Below are 17,208 nucleotides of genomic sequence, written 5' to 3'. Positions count from 1 at the left end.
GTTTTCAACAGACAACTTGCATAGAAAATGATTAATCCGGTACGAAATAATTATTTTATATATGCAGTGTCCAGCACAGAGCACGTGGCAGCCAGTGGAACAAAGCACGGCATCCAGCTGGGATCACAGCGGGTGGGATCATCACGATGCCGTGCGTGCAGCTAGTGTCAGTGCACCTTTAGTGGACTACATTTAGTCGCCCAACAGTACTTGTAGATTGGCCGTATTACCTTAGTCGACGGTTTTCACGGGCATAATGGCCTTGCACGTGCCATTGCCAAGAGTCGGCTCCATTGCGGGGGAGGTGATGGTCTAGTGGTTAAGGTGTTGGGCTTGAGACCAGAAGATCATAGGTTCAAATCCCCACCTGACTGGAAAATCACTAAGGGCCCTTGGGCAAAGCCTTTAATCCCCTATTGCTCCCGGTGTGTAGTGAGCGTCTTGTATGGCAGCGCCCTGACATCGGGGTGAATGTGAGGCATAATTGTAAAGCGCTTTGAGCGTCTGATGCAGATGGAAAAGCGCTATATAAATGCAGTCCATTGCGTGACAGTTTTGTTTACTTCCGAGTTGGTCATTGTCATGAACTATCCAGCCTTTGTTTCATTAACTGGCTTTATTAACATTTACAGACACATACGAACTGCAGAATGACATGCTTAGCTCTTAAGGCCCCCCGACACTTGCACAACTTGGATGCATGCACTTACATGCACATCGTCATGACGATCCCACCCACTATGTTCCCAGCTGGATGCTGTGCTTTGTTCCACTGGCTGCCATGTGTTGTGCGCTGGACGCTGCGTATATAAGATAATTATTTTGTAGCAGATTAATAATTTTCTCTTCAAGTTAGCTGTTGAAAATGCTTCTAATCATTTCCTGAATCACAGAGGACCGCTCCAGCTGTAGCCGTTCTCATGCAGGCACGAGCTGAACGATGTGGAGAAAGCATTTGGAGCCGTCTAAAAAGATAATTATTTGTCATGTTTACATTGTCATGGCTTTGTAAAATAGTTGCATGTTCTTTCCTTCTTGTGTGCAGCTGTAAAACTATGTTTGTGATAGATTTAACATCTTGTTATAATCATTCAGACGAGCTGCGCTCTGATGCGGTGCACTGACGCAACACTCGCACTGTTCACTTCTTCTTTACTCAACTTGAGTAAAGAAGCGATCGACATGTTAGCAAGCGATCTACATAGATCTACTTGCCAGTGCAATCTACTTGCCAACGTAGTGTTGCACGACATTTATGCGTGAAAGATTTTTTAAACATTTCAAAATTCTCTTTGTGCAATTCCACATGCCAGTGACCCTCTCACATTCAGTCTGCACATGTTAAAGATGAGTTTCCTCTCCTGCACAACACAGGGTGTGCAAGTGTATCAAAGTTGTGCAAGTGTCAGGGGGCCTTTAGCCTAGCAGATTCTCTCTTCAGTTTCTTCTTCTACACTGCCATCAAGCCTTTTTGTGTACACAACATTGCTCTACGTAACAGTGACACCTGGTGGCTCATGTGAGAACTGTCACTAACAGATCATGACAGTCGTCTGCTGCAACCACGGCCAAAAGTGAAGGAAGACCTCCTTCTGGAGGAATATGCGGTACGTAGGGGTGCTCTTGAGCTTCCATCAAGTGTTGGTACATGATAGCCGCCATTTTTTGAGGTAAGACACTGAAGTTTTGTCAACTAAAATAAGATTAGCCTCCTCTGTACAGGCTAAAAACTTTAGTCGGGTAATGCGAAACTTTAGCTGACTAAGCGCTTTATGCAACGACTAACGTCAAAAAATTAGCCAACTAAGTGACTTTGACTAAATAAGATTAGATTGATGAGCAGAAAACTGATTAGACTGATTCACAAGATTAGACTGCTTTATGAAACCGGACACTGCTCTGATTCTGCTCAACTCACTGTCCTCCCTGTCAGTTACTTAATGGCACCAATAAGTCAGGTACCTAAAACTGTTTCTGCTTCTTATAAAAAAGAAAAAAAAAACACTACATGGAGCAGTATGGTAGCATAGTGATGTCCACAAAAACTAATCTGGGGCCTGTTTCAGAAAGGAGGCTCAACCAACTCTGAATGCAGGCCTGTTTCCAGTTCATGTATGTGTGTATGTTTATTTACATTTATTTAGTATTTAATCAAGGTGGCACAGTGGATTAGTGGTTAGCACTGTTGCCTCACAAACAGAAGGTTTTGGGATTGCTTCCCACCTGGTCCTCTGTATGGAGTTTGCCTCCAGGTGCTCTGGATTCCTCCCACATCAAACAACATGCGCGTTAAAGTGAAATGGACACTTTAAATTGAAATTTGTCTGTCTACATGCGGCCCTGTGATAGACTGGTGTCCTGTCCAGGGTGTACCCCACCTCATGCCCTGTGACTGCTGGGATAGACCCTTAATCTGAGTAAACGGGTATAGAACATGAATGAATATTTAATCACAAGTGTTACAGGTGAAAACTGGCAGAATGAATTTCAAATTAATTTAATTTAGGTGCAATGCTGGAGCCAACAAAAAAGGACACGGAGGGTGCTGAAAATGAAATAGAAGAATGAAGTTCACACTGATTATATCTGACATGTAACAGTAAATATGAAGGGTGCAGGACTACTTTGTGTCCCTAGAGTGAATAAAAAGTCTGTGGGTCACAGAGCATTCTCTTATCGTGCCCCTGTTCTGTGGAATGATCTCCCTGCATCAAGAAAACAGTCAGATTCTGTAGAGACTTTCAAGTCCAGATTTAAGACACACTTATTTTCCCTTTCATATGGCTAGCAAACTGGCATAGTGTGTTACGATGCTTTTGACTCTTTAAAATTAATTTTATTAGTAAAGAGAGCGGGCCACAACCTCAATTTTATCTAAAGTCTGGGTGTGTTAATGAAGCTTAGGGCTAGTGGCCGGTGATCACTGTAGTATTTCTTCTGCTTTCCTGTTGCTTCATGCCAACAAATTATACCTTAAGTGTAGTTTTTCTGGCTGAGTGATTCTGTTTTCTTTTCTCTCTGTCTGAGATGTGGCTGGATCCATGTGCTGGATTGGATGATTTCTGTGGACACGGGACAGACTCTGCTGTCGGAACAGATCCAAGGAGTGGCTCGATGACCCCCCTCTTGATGGTGGACTGGACACCTGCATGGGCTCTCATCAATTGTTGTTGTGTTGTGTTCTGTATTGTAAACCCCTTTGAGTCTGGTCTGCTTGAGATTTCTTCCTCAAATCATTAGAGGGAGTTTTTCTTTATCACTGTCACCTGTGTGCTTGCTCTGGGGGTTGGTAAGGTTAGACCTTACTTGTGTGAAGCACCTTGAGGCAACTTTGTTGTGATTTGGTGCTATATAAACAAAATAAATTAAATATAAATCAGTATAATCCAATATAACACTGTTTTCACACATACGAGGTCTATGAGAAAAGTATCCGACCTTTTTATTTTATGCAAAAAATATATGGATTTGATTCATATGTTTTTATGTCAGCCAAGCTTGAACCTTCGTGCGCATACGTGAGTTTTTTCACGCCTGTCGGTTGCGTCATTCGCCTGTGGGCAGGCTTTGAGTGAGCACTGATCCACCCCTCTAGTCGTTTTTTTCATTGCGAGGAAATGGCGGAATGATTTAGGCTTTGTTCCATCAGAATTTTTTCAGAAACTGTTAGAGACAGGCAGCTGGAAACCATTCGGAAAATTCAGATGGCTTTCGGTGAAAATTTTATGGGCTTCACAGAGATTAAGGAGTGTTACTACCGCTTTAAGGACGGCCCACAATGGCGCACGGCGCGCCACGCTCCGAGCCGCAATCGACAGGCAGAAACCACCAGATCATTTCTAAACGGATGGCTGTATGGATCCGGGACCATCGTGTACAATTTCTCTGGTTATCACAAGAGCTGGACATCAGCCATTTTCCGTCAGATTTCACTTTTAACAAGAGATTTTGTCATGGAAAGCCGCACGGAGGCTTCGTGCTTCACGACGGATTCGCTGATGGAGCGAGACAAAGGAACACCTCTGTTTTGGAGTGTCAGAGGACAAGTTGGGACATGCCCAGCTCTCCACAATTTCTCTTATACTCACTCGACTGGTAAGCCACTGAAAGCCGAGATAAGCATGTCCCAACTTGTCCTCTGACACTCCAAAACGGAGGTGTTCTTTGTCTCGCTCCATCAGCGAATCAGTCGTGACGCGCAAAGCCTCCACACGGCTTTCCATGACAAAATCTCTTGTTACCACAATGATTTGTCATAAATAACAAGAAGTGCAAAAGAAGTAAGAGGAAAACAGTCTATATAGAGAGTGATGCAAAAAATATTCTGCACTCAGATAAGCATTTAGCCCCCTGAGACAGAACCAGATTCAGTCTGTGTGCATAGCAATGCACAAACATTGCACTGGGGGCTATTGCTTTAACTTTGGCCTGCAAACCATTGAGAGCTGAAGCCATGACAGCAGCCATGGCTTCATCGTAAGGAAGACTATCAAATGGCTTTGCCAAAATTCGGACCACAACATTCAAATTGTCTGCCATTATGTGCAGCTTGTTACCTGGCTAACTCGCTAGCTGGGACTGGCGCGAGGCTAGTGTGAAGTGTGTCCGCCTTTGAGTGCTTTGTGACGGTGGAGGAGCTCAGCAGCACCCGCTGCTCGGTAGGGACAGAAACTGTGATAGAAGTCAGAAAGAGTGATAGAAGTCAGTCTCCAAACACAAGCAGCTACAAAAAAAACACACCAGAAATAGAAGCTCGATTTGTTGCTAGTCGTTTTTAACAAAGAAAATGCCGCTAAGAGGATTAGGAAAGTCTCCGGTTCAACTCAGAACAGAATGAAAATTAAAAAATGCTCCCACGGATGTTTACACCAAAAGATCGCTGATTCGCTCATTTCGCTGTCAATCAAAAAGGGATTCAGCCTCAGACAGATCATCCAATCATCATGCAGAAGCTGAGCGTCCGGGCCGGCCGAGGCCAGCCCACTGCCCCATAGACCCCCAGAGATGCTGAGCGTCCAATGGGCGGGAGAAAGCCCAGTATTTATCCAATGACTCGTCTCGTTTCGCTGCATGCTTTGCTTCGTTATTAAACTCTGTGGACGCTGTTTAAAGCACTGCGAAGCTGCGGGAATACGTAAATCAATACATACCTTTTTCCTTTGCTCGTTTCTCCTTTTCTTCTTTCTTTTTCTTTCAAAATTGGGCACCTGATGGCTTTGATCGTTTCCTATCCATGATTATGTCTTACTCTGTTTCGACCACCTCCTCGTCCAAACATTGAATGATTCCCCCCTCCCCCTGCACAAACTCTGCACTGTGCAGCGTTGCTCACCTAACGCGAGAAGTGAGATGGGGGGGCGGGCACTCTGCCGTAACGAAACCACGGGGGGGGGGGGGAACAGTTTTTTGTTTTTTTTTTTGACCGTTATTTTTTTGCGCATGCTCGTGTTGCCCCCCCACCCGCGATGCCGCCCCGGGCGGCTGCTGGTCGGCCTGCCTACAGGACCGCCCCTGTCTGTATGGAGGAGTGGACCAAAATCCCTGCTGCAGTGTGTGCAAACCTGGTGAAAAACTACAGCCTCTGTAATTGCAAACAAAGGCTACTGTACCAAATATTAACATTGATTTTCACAGGTGTTGAAATACTTATTTGCAGCAGTAGCATACAAATAAATTATTAAAAAATCATACATTGTGATTTCTGGATTTTTTTTTTTTTTTTTAGATTATGTCTCTCACAGTGGACATGCACCTAAGATGGAAATTTCAGACCCCTCCATGATTTCTAAGTGGGAGAACTTGCAAAATTGCAGGGTGTTCAAATACTTATTTTCCTCACTGTGTATATATATATATATATATATATATATATATATATATATATATATATATATATATATATATATATATATATATATATATATATATATATATATATACTCGTATATATAATACATATAGTGGATGGTAAGGAGTCCAACATAGAGAAATATTGGATGAAGAAAAGTTATACATCCAATATTTCTCTATGTTGGACGACTTGCCATCCATCAATTGTTATGTTCTCCATCCCCCTCCCAAATTAAGCAAACAACAAAGAGTCAAGTAAATTAGATCAATTTATTTTGTTGTGAACAGCATATGATTGATTCTGATGCGATGAATGCTTCTAAAACGTCAGTAGCATGCTTGTCTACCTTCTTATTGTTTTTGGCATCCTTGGAGTTCAATGTTTCCACCAGTTCCTCCTCTGTGAACTCAGCAAATCTCGCTGGCAGACGATTTTCTGCTGTTGTTGACATGTTTGTTGCCATGTTTTCAACCAGCGTCTGTCAGCTAGTTCCTGACCTTCATATGCTACGCTCTGATTGGCTAGCTGTTGGCAGTAAGCTCTAATGCTATCGGTCAGTGGGAACCGATCCAATATAACTTTTGGTCCTAGCCTTTTTGGATCCTTTTGGATCCAACATAACTTTCTGTTGCCAAGCATGCCAAAATACAGGTAAATGATGGACAGAAAGGCTAATCTGTGATTGGCTGTTGCAATCTGAGTGGAGAACATATATATATATATATATATATATATATATATATATATATATATATATATATATATATATATATATATATATATATACATACAGTGCATCCGGAAAGTATTCACAGCACTTCACTTTTTCCACATTTTGCTATGTTATAGCCTTATTCCAAAAGAGAGTAAAGTATTTTTTTCCCCCTCAAAATTCTACTGACAACACCCCATAATGACAACATGAAATTTTCTTTTTTTAATTTTTGGAAATTTATTAAAAATAAAAAACTAAGAAATCACATGTACCTATGTGAACCTCAAAATGTGATTCAGCTGCAAATCATGAATTATCCCCAAACCGTTAATTCCAAAATGTGAATACTGAAAAAATATCTCCCAAAATGTGAACGCAGGTCTCACATAACGTGAATATTATAGTCAGTTTAAGTATTTTACTGATCACAGTTTACGGATCAATTACTGCAGAAAATCTTGATCGCAAACAAAAATGTGGGGGTTTTTTTGGGGGGGGGGGTCACTACAGGCGGGGAGATGAGCCCCGAGCTGGCTCTCGCTTCTGGTGTGAAGTGCCCGGCCCCGCAGAGCATGACCGGCTCCAGGGACAGTGACAGGTGTGTAGCTTGACTGGGATGGTCCACCTGTCAAATGGTAACGTTGGTGTCAAACTCAGGGAGGACAGAAACCTCCCCTGGAGACTCCGGTGAAGCTAGAAAGATATTCACAGATTCAAAGTTCACAGCTCAGTAAATCTTAAGAGAAATATTGTAGAAAAAACAAACAAACACTAGTTTCTAAACTAAGGCAGGTACAACCCCAATTCCAATGAAGTTGGGACATTGTGTAAAATGTAAATAAAAACAGAATACAATGGTTTGCAAATCCTCTTCCACCTATATCCAATTGAATACACCAGAAAGACAAGATATTTAATGTTCAAACTGATAAACTTTATTGTTTTTGTGCAAATATTTGCTAATTTTGAAATGGATGCCTGCAATACATTTCAAAAAAGCTGGGACAGAGGCAACAATGCTCAAAGAACACCTGTTTGGAACATTGCACAGGTGAACAGGTTAATTGGAAACAGGTGAGTGTCATGATTGGGTATAAAAGGAGCATCCCCAAAAGGCTCAGCTACTCACAAGCAAAGATGGGGCGAGGATCACCACTTTGTGAACAACTGTGTGAAAAAATAGTCCAGCAGTTTAAGAACAATGTTTCTCAATGTCCAATTGCAAGGAATTTAGGGATTCCATCATCTACAGTCCATAACATAATCAGAAGATTCAGAGAATCTGGAGAACTTTCTACACGTAAGCGGCAAGGCTGAAAACCAACATTGAATGCCTGTGACCTTTGATCCCTCAGGCAGCACTGCATTAAAAACTGACATCATTGTGTAAAGGATCTAACCGCGTGGGCTCAGGAACACTTCAGAAAACCACTGTCAGTAAACACAGTTCGTCGCTACATCTACAAGTGCAAGTTAAAACTCTACCATGCAAAGCCAAAGCCATACATCAACAACATCCTATCAGGCTTGATCGGCAGGACAGGTTGGATGCAAAAGCAAAACACAGGAACACAGCTCAGTGGAGAGGAAACATTTACTGTGTAAACAGGCTAGGGTTGGTACACAGAAAAGCAGTCCAAACAGAGCAACAGGATCAAAAACATCAGGCAAAAAGGCGTGGTCGTAGTACATAGGCAGGTAATCAAAAAAACGATGAAGCAAACAAAGCAAGGCAAGAGTACAAGAACTGAGCTGAAAGGAAGGCACAAGGCACATCGATCTGGCGAAGGACAGAGACAAACTGTGAGGCTTATAAAGCACCCAGGTGATTAACTGCAAACTCAGAACAGGTGTGTGGAGAAACTCCCAGAACCAGGGTGTGGCCAGACAGAGGGAGATGCCCACCAAAGAACCAGGAGAGAAAGGCAAGAAACAACAGAACAGAGAAAACCCAAGCAGAAAGATAGAACAGAGACAGAGCAAGAGACAGACAAAACACAAAAACAACCCATAAAACCAGGAACCTGATAGTACCCCCCCCCCCCCCCCCCAAGGCCAACCCCCAACAGCCCAGGAGCAGAGGGGTGAGAAGCATGGAAGTCACACACAAGACCGGGGTCCAAAATAAACCAGGAGGGAACCCAAGACCGCTCCTCGGGGCCATAACCCTCCCAGTCCACTAAATACTGGAGGCCGCTGACCCACCACCGAGAACCCAGGAGACACCGCACAGTGAAGACGGGCCCCCCACCCACAAACCGGGCAGAGGGCGGTGGAACAGCTGGTGGACACAAAGGGCTGGAACAGAACGGCTTAAGATGGCTAATGTGAAAAGTTGGGTGGACTTTCAAAGACCTAGGAAGACAGAGACAGACAGAGTCTGGATTAATGATCTTAGTTATTGGGAATGGACCAAGGAACCTGGGAGTCATCTTCCGAGGAACACCACAAAGCGGCAGGTGCCGTGTGGACAGCCAGACCCGTTGTCCCGGAACATAAGAGGGTGCTGCGGAACGTCTGTGATCTGCCTCTGCCTTGTAACTTTTGGAAGACCGCAATAAGGCTCTCCAGGCGCGCTCCCAGGTCCATTGGTGCCGCAAGACAAGACCCAGAGCAGAAGGTCCTGGTAAGCGCAAATCTGTGGAGGTGAACAGAGAAGGTTGATGACTAAAAATGACATGGAATGGTGAAAAACCAGAGGCAGCAGTAGGCAAGCAACTATGAGCTAATTCAATCCAGGGTAACTGAGTGGATCAGGAGGCAGGAAACTGGGAGGACAAAATACGCAGGCCTTTCTCCAATTCTTGATTAAGGCATTCAGTTTGACCTTTAGCTTGAGGGTTGTACCCTGAGGTAAGACTAAATGTGACCCCGAGAAACCAGCAGAACTCTGGCAATCTGGGGGGATGCAAGTATTCCCCAATACAGACCTAATCTTAGATTCGATATCCCAGGTTAAAGCAGACACAAAACACTTGTCGGGTAGAATCAGTTCAGGAGTGGGAGTGGAATTGGCAGAGTCATTTAAACAAGAGAGCACATCAGGCTTGCCATTCTTGGGCCAGGACGATATGACAAAACAAAATTAAAACAGCTGAAAAAGATGGCCCACTGAGCCTGACGCGCGTTAAGCTGCTTGGCAGTGCGAAGATATGCCAGATTCTTATGGTCTGTCCAGACCAAAAAGGGCAACTGTGCTCTCTCCAACCAGTGACGCCACATCTCCAAGGCCACTTTGACTGCAAGCAGTTTGTGATCACCGATGCCATAGTTGCATTTTGCGGCAGTGAGTTTCTTAGATAAAAAAGCACAGGGGTGCTTTTTTATCACTGGACCCCGTTTGGGAAAGCACTGACCCAATACCAATGTCAGAGGCATTAACTTCAACCATGAACTGCCGGGCGGGGTCAAGAAGGAGCAGCACGGGGGCCGTTGTGAAATGTTTCTTTAGGTTCTGGAATGCTTCATCGCATTCAGGGGTCCACGCAAACGAGCGGAGTGAGGATGTGACATTATGTAGCAGAGCTGCAACTATAGTGAAGTTGCGGATGAATTTGCGATAAAAGTTGGCAAAACCTAAGAACTGTTGAACATCCTTGCAGCATTTAGGAACCGCCCATTCGTGGACCGCGACCACCTTAGCCGGATCCATCTGAATTTGTCCCTCAGAAATTACAAAACCTAAGAAAGATATGGTGGAGCTGTGGAATTCACATTTCTCTGTTTTGACATAGAGATTATTGTGTAACAGAGATTGGAGAATGGAATGAACCTGTTGAATGTGAGTCTTTAGATCAGGGGAGTAAATCATTATGTCAAGGTAAACAAAAATGCACTTAAGGAATTCGTGCAGCACGTCATTTACTAGATTCTGAAAAACAGCTGGAGCATTAGTGAGACCAAATGGCATTACCAGATATTCATAATGGCCAGTGGGAGTATTAAAAGCGGTTTTCCATTCATCACCAGCGTGAATGCGAACCAGATGATAAGCGTTCCGTAAATCCAATTTGGTAAAAACCTTTGCTCCCTCCAACAGTTTGAAAGTGGATGAAATGAGCGGCAAAGGGTACCGGTTTTTTATAGTGACATCGTTGAGGCCTTGGTAATCTATACAGGGGCGGAGTGACTTGTCTTTCTTCTATACGAAGAAGAACCCCGCCCGGCGGGCGAGGCTGAGGGATGGATTAAACCAGCCGCGAGCAATTCTTAAATATATGTGTTCATGGCCTCGCGTTCAGGTGCTGAAAGAGAAAATAACTTTCCTCGGGGGGGAGCAGCCCCTGGGAGAAGCTCTATGGCACAATCGTACTCACGATGAGGAGGAAGCGACTTGGCTTGCACCTTACTAAATACGTCAGCCAGGTCATGGTAACAAGCTGGAAGCCCCTCTAGATCTCACTTATGTATATCAGAGGAGCTGATAGGCCTAGTTAGACAGACATCTTTACAAGCTGGTCCCCAGGACTCAATCCTCCCCATAGACCAGTCCATTTGGGGTTTGTGGCGTTGCAACCAGGGGTGCCCCAGGACAACTGGGCGAGTCATTTGTCAAAAATATGGAAACTGATGTTTTCACAATGATTATCAGGTAAGGTCATACAAACTGATTGTGTCCGGATTAGTTGGCCCATCCACCGCATTAAGCACCAAAGGCTGTGAGAGTCGGTACAACTTAAGATGGAGGGACCTGGCAAGAGAAGATTGCATCAAATTAGAATCGGCACCAGAATCAATAATTACAGGGCAGACCGTGGTGGATGAATCAGACTTTAGTTCAGCATTTATCTCATTCTGAGAAGATGGAATAATTGAGCTTTGACTCACCCACACTACCACTCTTGACCGCACCAGGGCACCCCTGACCGGACAATGTAAAAGCATATGACCAGGTTGTCCACAGTAGAAACAAAGTCCCTCCACATGGCAGTGCTCTCGTTCTTCATTGGTGAGGTGAGCCCACCCCACCTGCATGGGCTCCTCGGCGGAAGTGGAGGGGAGGGCGCCCGGATGACTGGAAGTAGGCGGCCAGTCAGTCGTAACGCCGAGGAGATGGTGATCATGAGGGTGGTCCGACAGGCGACGGTCGGTACGGATAGCCAGAGCTATGAGGTCATCTAGGTCTTCTGGCAGGTCTACCACAATAAACTGGCTCCAGATGCTGTCGTTCAATCCCTGGAAGAATACGTCTTAGAGTGCTGTGGGGTTCTACTTGCTCTTTGCGGCCAGAATGCGGAAGTCAATCTCGTAATCAGCCGTGCAGCGATTACCTTGCTTCAGCCTCATCAACTCGCATGCCACCTCCCGTCCCAGAGAGGACTGCTGTGTCACGGCCCTGGTGTGCATCTTTGAGTGAACTGTTTGACAAAGTGCAGCCCACTCAAGAGGCAAAAAGTTCTGCATCTGGGTATTTTCTGCAGGATGAGGTACTGGTTAGGAAATGGACTTCTCAAGGACTGGACGTCTTGGGAACTCCAGTTTTTCAAGTTTTAGTTCCTACTAAATTCAGAAATAAAGTGTTGGCTTGCTCACACGATCAGACTGGGCATTTGTGAGTTAAAAAAAACGTACAGTCATATTCTTTGTTATTTCTTTTGGCCCCGTTTGAAGCGTGATGTTACAACTTATATTAAGACTTCTCATACATGTTAAGTGACAGGTAAACCGAATCAGGTTATTAGCCTGCTCCACTTTAACCGATTCCTGTAATTGAGAATCCTTTTGAACATTTGATCAATTGTGTCGGACCTTTACCTAAATCAAAATCTGGCTCCCAGTATCTGCTAACAGTAATGTGTTTGGTTACTCGTTACCCTGCGGCCTACGCATTGCATAATATTACTGCAAAGTCTATTGTTCGGGCGCTGACTCAGTTTATAGCCATTTTTGGTATCACTAAAGTCACCCAAAGTGACCAGGGCTCAAATTTTTCTTCGCATCTCTTTGCCCAAGTTCTAAAACAGCTTAACATTAAGCACAATCAGGCTTCAGCGTATCATGCACAGAGTCAGGGAGCTTTTAAGAGATTCCATCAGACACTGAATGTTGTGAAAGTGTAGGAACACGGACCCACAACAGGGGGCGCAAATGAACGGACAATGGAGGAAGTCAAATAACAACACTTTACTGTTGTGAATGAGCACAACAAACACGGCAGGTCACAATAGTATGCAATGAAGTCAATTTACAGAATGTGTCATGTGGGCAGGCTCGAAGATAAGAGACGTCTGTCCAAAGCAGAACCGGAACCACACGATTTCCTCCGCCACCGAACCCCGGGAATACTGGAGCCGCCAAGTCCCGAACTCCCAGGTGGCCACTGCCTCCGCTTGTCGGATCTGGTACTGCTGGCGAGGAACAAAAACAGTTAGATGTAGGTGTGTTTATACCCAGCAACACGTATGGTGGGAAATCCACCTCCACCTCTCGTCGAAAAGTCTGCTGTCAAAAAACACAAAGCAACAATATTCTTCTGTCGAAAAGACAACTTGATTGGCTGAGCTCGTTACCTCCTAAGCATAGCGATATCTCGGCAAAGAAGTGGAGATGTCGTCCTGCTGATATACGATTGAAGATCAGATGATTGGTGACAGCTGTCACAGGTAATAAGTGACAGCTGTCACCCCGGCTGCTCCTGTGAGGCGGTGGCGCCCTCTTGTGCCTGGAGCCCGCACTCCAGGCAGGGTGCCCTCTGGTGGTTGTGGGCCAGCAGTACCTCCTCTTCAGCGGCCCACACAACAGGACCCCCCCCTCAACGGGCGCCTCCTGGCGCCCGACCAGGCTTGTCCGGGTGGCGGCGGTAGAAATCGGCCAGGAGGGCCGGGTCTAGGATGAAGCTCCTCTTTACCCAGGAGCATTCTTCGGGTCCGTACCCCTCCCAGTCCACCAAATACTGGAAGCCCCAGCCCATCCTACGGACATCCAAGAGCCGGCGCACAGACCAAGCCGGCCCACCATCGATGACCCGGGCAGGAGGCGGTGCCGGACCCGGAGCACAGAGGGGTGAGGTGTGATGCGGTTTTATCCGGGACACATGGAAAACAGGATGGATCCGCAGTGAGGCCGGAAGCTGAAGCCAAGCTGCGGCTGGACTGATGACCTTGAGTATCTTGAAGGGACCGATGTAACGGTCCTGCAGTTTTGGGGAGTCCACTTTGAGGGGAATGTCTTTTGTCGACAACCACACCTCCTGCCCTGGCCGATATGCAGGGGCCGGGGTCCGCCGGATGTCTGCATGGGCTTTTGCCCTCGTCCGGGCCTTCAGCAAAGCAGAACGGGCGGCGCGCCACACCCGACGGCACTTCCGCAGGTGGGCCTGGACCGAGGGCACACCGACCTCTCCCTCGACCACCGGAAACAACGGGGGCTGGTACCCCAGACACACCTCAAAAGGGGAGAGGCCGGTGGCAGAAGACACCTGGCTGTTATGGGCATACTCGATCCAGGCCAAATGGGTACTCCAGGCCGCCGGGTGCACGGCCGTCATGCAGCGCAGGGCCTGTTCCACCTCCTGATTGGCCCGTTCTGCCTGCCCGTTGGTCTGAGGATGATACCCGGAAGAGAGACTCACCGTGGCCCCCAGTTCCCGGCAGAAGCTCCTCCAGACTTGCGAGGAGAACTGGGGGCCGCGATCGGAGACGATGTCTGTTGGAATCCCATGCAGCCGGACGACGTGGTGGACCAGGAGGTCTGCTGTCTCCTGGGCAGTCGGGAGCTTCGGGAGGGCCACGAAGTGGGCCGCCTTGGAGAATCGTTCCACTATCGTGAGGATGGTGGTGTTGCCCTGGGACGGCGGGAGGCCCATGACAAAATCCAGGCCGATGTGGGACCAGGGGCGATGAGGCACAGGCAGCGGCTGGAGCAGTCCCGGTGCCCTGCGGTGGTCAGCCTTGCCCCTGGCGCAGGTGGTGCAGGCCTGGATATAATCCCGGATGTCGGCCTCCAGGGACGCCCACCAGAAGCGCTGCCGGACAACTGCCACGGTTCTTCGCACCCCCGGATGACAAGAGAACTTGGAGCCGTGACAGAAGTCCAAGACTGCAGCCCTGGCCTCTGGTGGGACGTAAAGTTTGTTCTTCGGCCCGGTTCCGGGGTCCGGGCTCCGTGCCAGGGCCTCCCGGACGGTCTTCTCCACGTCCCAGGTGAGGATGGCCACGATAGCAGACTCCGGGATGATAGGTTCCGGTGGATCCGACAACTCAGTTTTGACTTCGTCTTCATGCACCCGGGACAAGGCATCCGATCTCTGGTTCTTGGTCCCGGGGCGGTAGGTGATCCGGAAGTCAAAACAGCCAAAGAACAGTGACCAGCGGGCTTGCCTGGGGTTCAGCCGCTTGGCGGTCCTGATATACTCCAGGTTCCGGTGGTCAGTGAAAACCGCGAATGGCACGGACGTTCCCTCCAACAGATGTCTCCACTCTTCAAGAGCCTCTTTCACCGCAAGGAGTTCTCGATTGCCGATGTCATAGTTCCGTTCAGCCGGGGTCAACCTGCGGGAAAAATAGGCACACGGGTGAAGGACCTTATCGGTCTCTCTGCTCTGGGACAGCACGGCTCCTATCCCTGAGTCAGAGGCGTCCACTTCAACCATGAACTGGCGGCTAGGGTCGGGCTGCACCAAAACTGGCGCAGTAGAGAACCGTCGTTTCAACTCCTTGAACGCGGCTTCGCACCGATCCGACCAGGTGAAGGGGACTTTTGGAGAGGTCAGGGCTGTCAGGGGGCTAACTACCTGACTGTAGCCCTTAATGAACCTCCTATAGAAATTAGCAAAGCCGAGGAACTGTTGCAGCTTCCTACGGCTTGTTGGTTGGGGCCAATCTCTCACCGCCGCAACCTTGGCCGGATCAGGGGCGACGGAGTTGGAGGAGATTATAAACCCCAGGAAGGACAAAGACGTGCGGTGAAACTCGCACTTCTCACCCTTCACAAACAGCCGGTTCTCTAACAACCGCTGCAGGACCTGACGTACATGCTGGACATGGGTCTCAGGATCCGGAGAAAAGATGAGAATATCGTCCAGATATACGAAGACGAATCGGTGCAGGAAGTCCCGCAAGACGTCGTTAACCAAGGCTTGGAACATCGCTGGGGCGTTGGTGAGGCCCAACGGCATGACCAGGTACTCAAAGTGACCTAACGGGGTGTTAAATGCCGTCTTCCATTTGTCTCCCTTCCGGATCCGAACCAGGTGATACGCATTTCTAAGATCCAGCTTAGTAAAGATTTTGGCTCCATGCAGGGGGTGAACACGGAATCTAACAATGGCAACGGGTATCGGTTGCGAACCGTAATCTCATTCAGCCTCCTGTAATCAATGCATGGACGGAGTCCGCCATCTTTCTTGCCCACAAAAAAGAAACCTGCCCCCATCGGGGAGGTGGAGTTCCGGATCAGCCCGGCAGCTAATGAGTCCCGGATGTAGGTCTCCATTGATTCGCGCTCAGGTCGTGAGAGGTTGTACAGCCTGCTGGACGGGAACTCAGTGCCTGGAACCAAATCAATGGCACAATCGTACGGACGGTGCGGGGGAAGGGTGAGTGCCAGATCCTTACTGAAGACGTCAGCAAGATCGTGGTACTCAACCGGCACTGCCGTCAGATTGGGAGGGACTTTGACCTCCTCCTTAGCCTGTGAACCGGGAGGAACCGAGGATCCTAAACACCCCAGATGGCAGGTTTCGCTCCACTGAACCACCACCCCAGACGGCCAATCAATCCGGGGATTGTGCTTCAACATCCATGGGATGCCCAAAATCACGCGGGAGGTAGAAGGAGTTACAAAAAACTCAATCTCCTCCCGATGGTTTCCAGACACCACCAGAGTTACTGGTTGTGTCTTGTGTGTGAGTAAAGGGAGGAGGGTGCCATCTAGCGCCCGCACCTGCAATGGCAAAGGAAGCGCCACCAGAGGGAGCCCTACCTCCCTTGCCCATCTGCTGTCTAGCAGATTCCCTTCTGACCCCGTGTCCACCAGTGCTCGGGCTTGAAGGGTTAAATCCCCGCTCAGGATTGTGACTGGGAGTCATGTGGCAATTTGTGTGTGTCTTACTTGAATGTTTTGACCCTCCCTTAGCCCAGTCTCTAAGGGCGAGTGTTGTCGTTTTGGCCGTTTGGGGCAGTTTCTCTGTGTGTGCTCAGTTGAGCTGCCGAGAAAACACTCTCCACGGATCAGCCTCCCCATTTTGGCCCTGTGCATTTCCCTAACAACGGCAGCAGGGGGAGCTGTTGCCCCACAAAGCGCTGCGGCTGTGGAGCGTGGGGAGGGCGGCCCCTTTTCGAACCCGGAAGGGAGAGGGGCGGCGCGTATCCGGTCACGTCCTTCGCCTCGCTCCCGACGGCGTTCCTCCAACCGATTGTCTAACCATATAACGAGATCGATAAGCCCATCTAAATCCCGCAGTTCCTCCTTAGCTACCAGCTGCTCCTTCAGAACCAACGACAGTCCGTTTATGAAGGCGGCGCGGAGCGCAACGTTATTCCAGCCGGACCTCGCAGCCGCGATGCGGAAGTTGACTGCATAAGCGGCTGCGCTCTCGCGTCTCTGTCTCATTGACAGCAGCACTGTTGAAGCGGTCTCTCCTCTGTTAGGGTGATCAAACACTGTTCTGAACTCCCCCACAAACCCAGTGTATGCTGATAAC

This window comes from Thalassophryne amazonica, chromosome 3, assembly GCF_902500255.1.
Source record: "Thalassophryne amazonica chromosome 3, fThaAma1.1, whole genome shotgun sequence".
NCBI classification, from domain to species: domain Eukaryota; kingdom Metazoa; phylum Chordata; class Actinopteri; order Batrachoidiformes; family Batrachoididae; genus Thalassophryne; species Thalassophryne amazonica.
Note: the sequence above shows the minus strand (reverse complement) of the source record.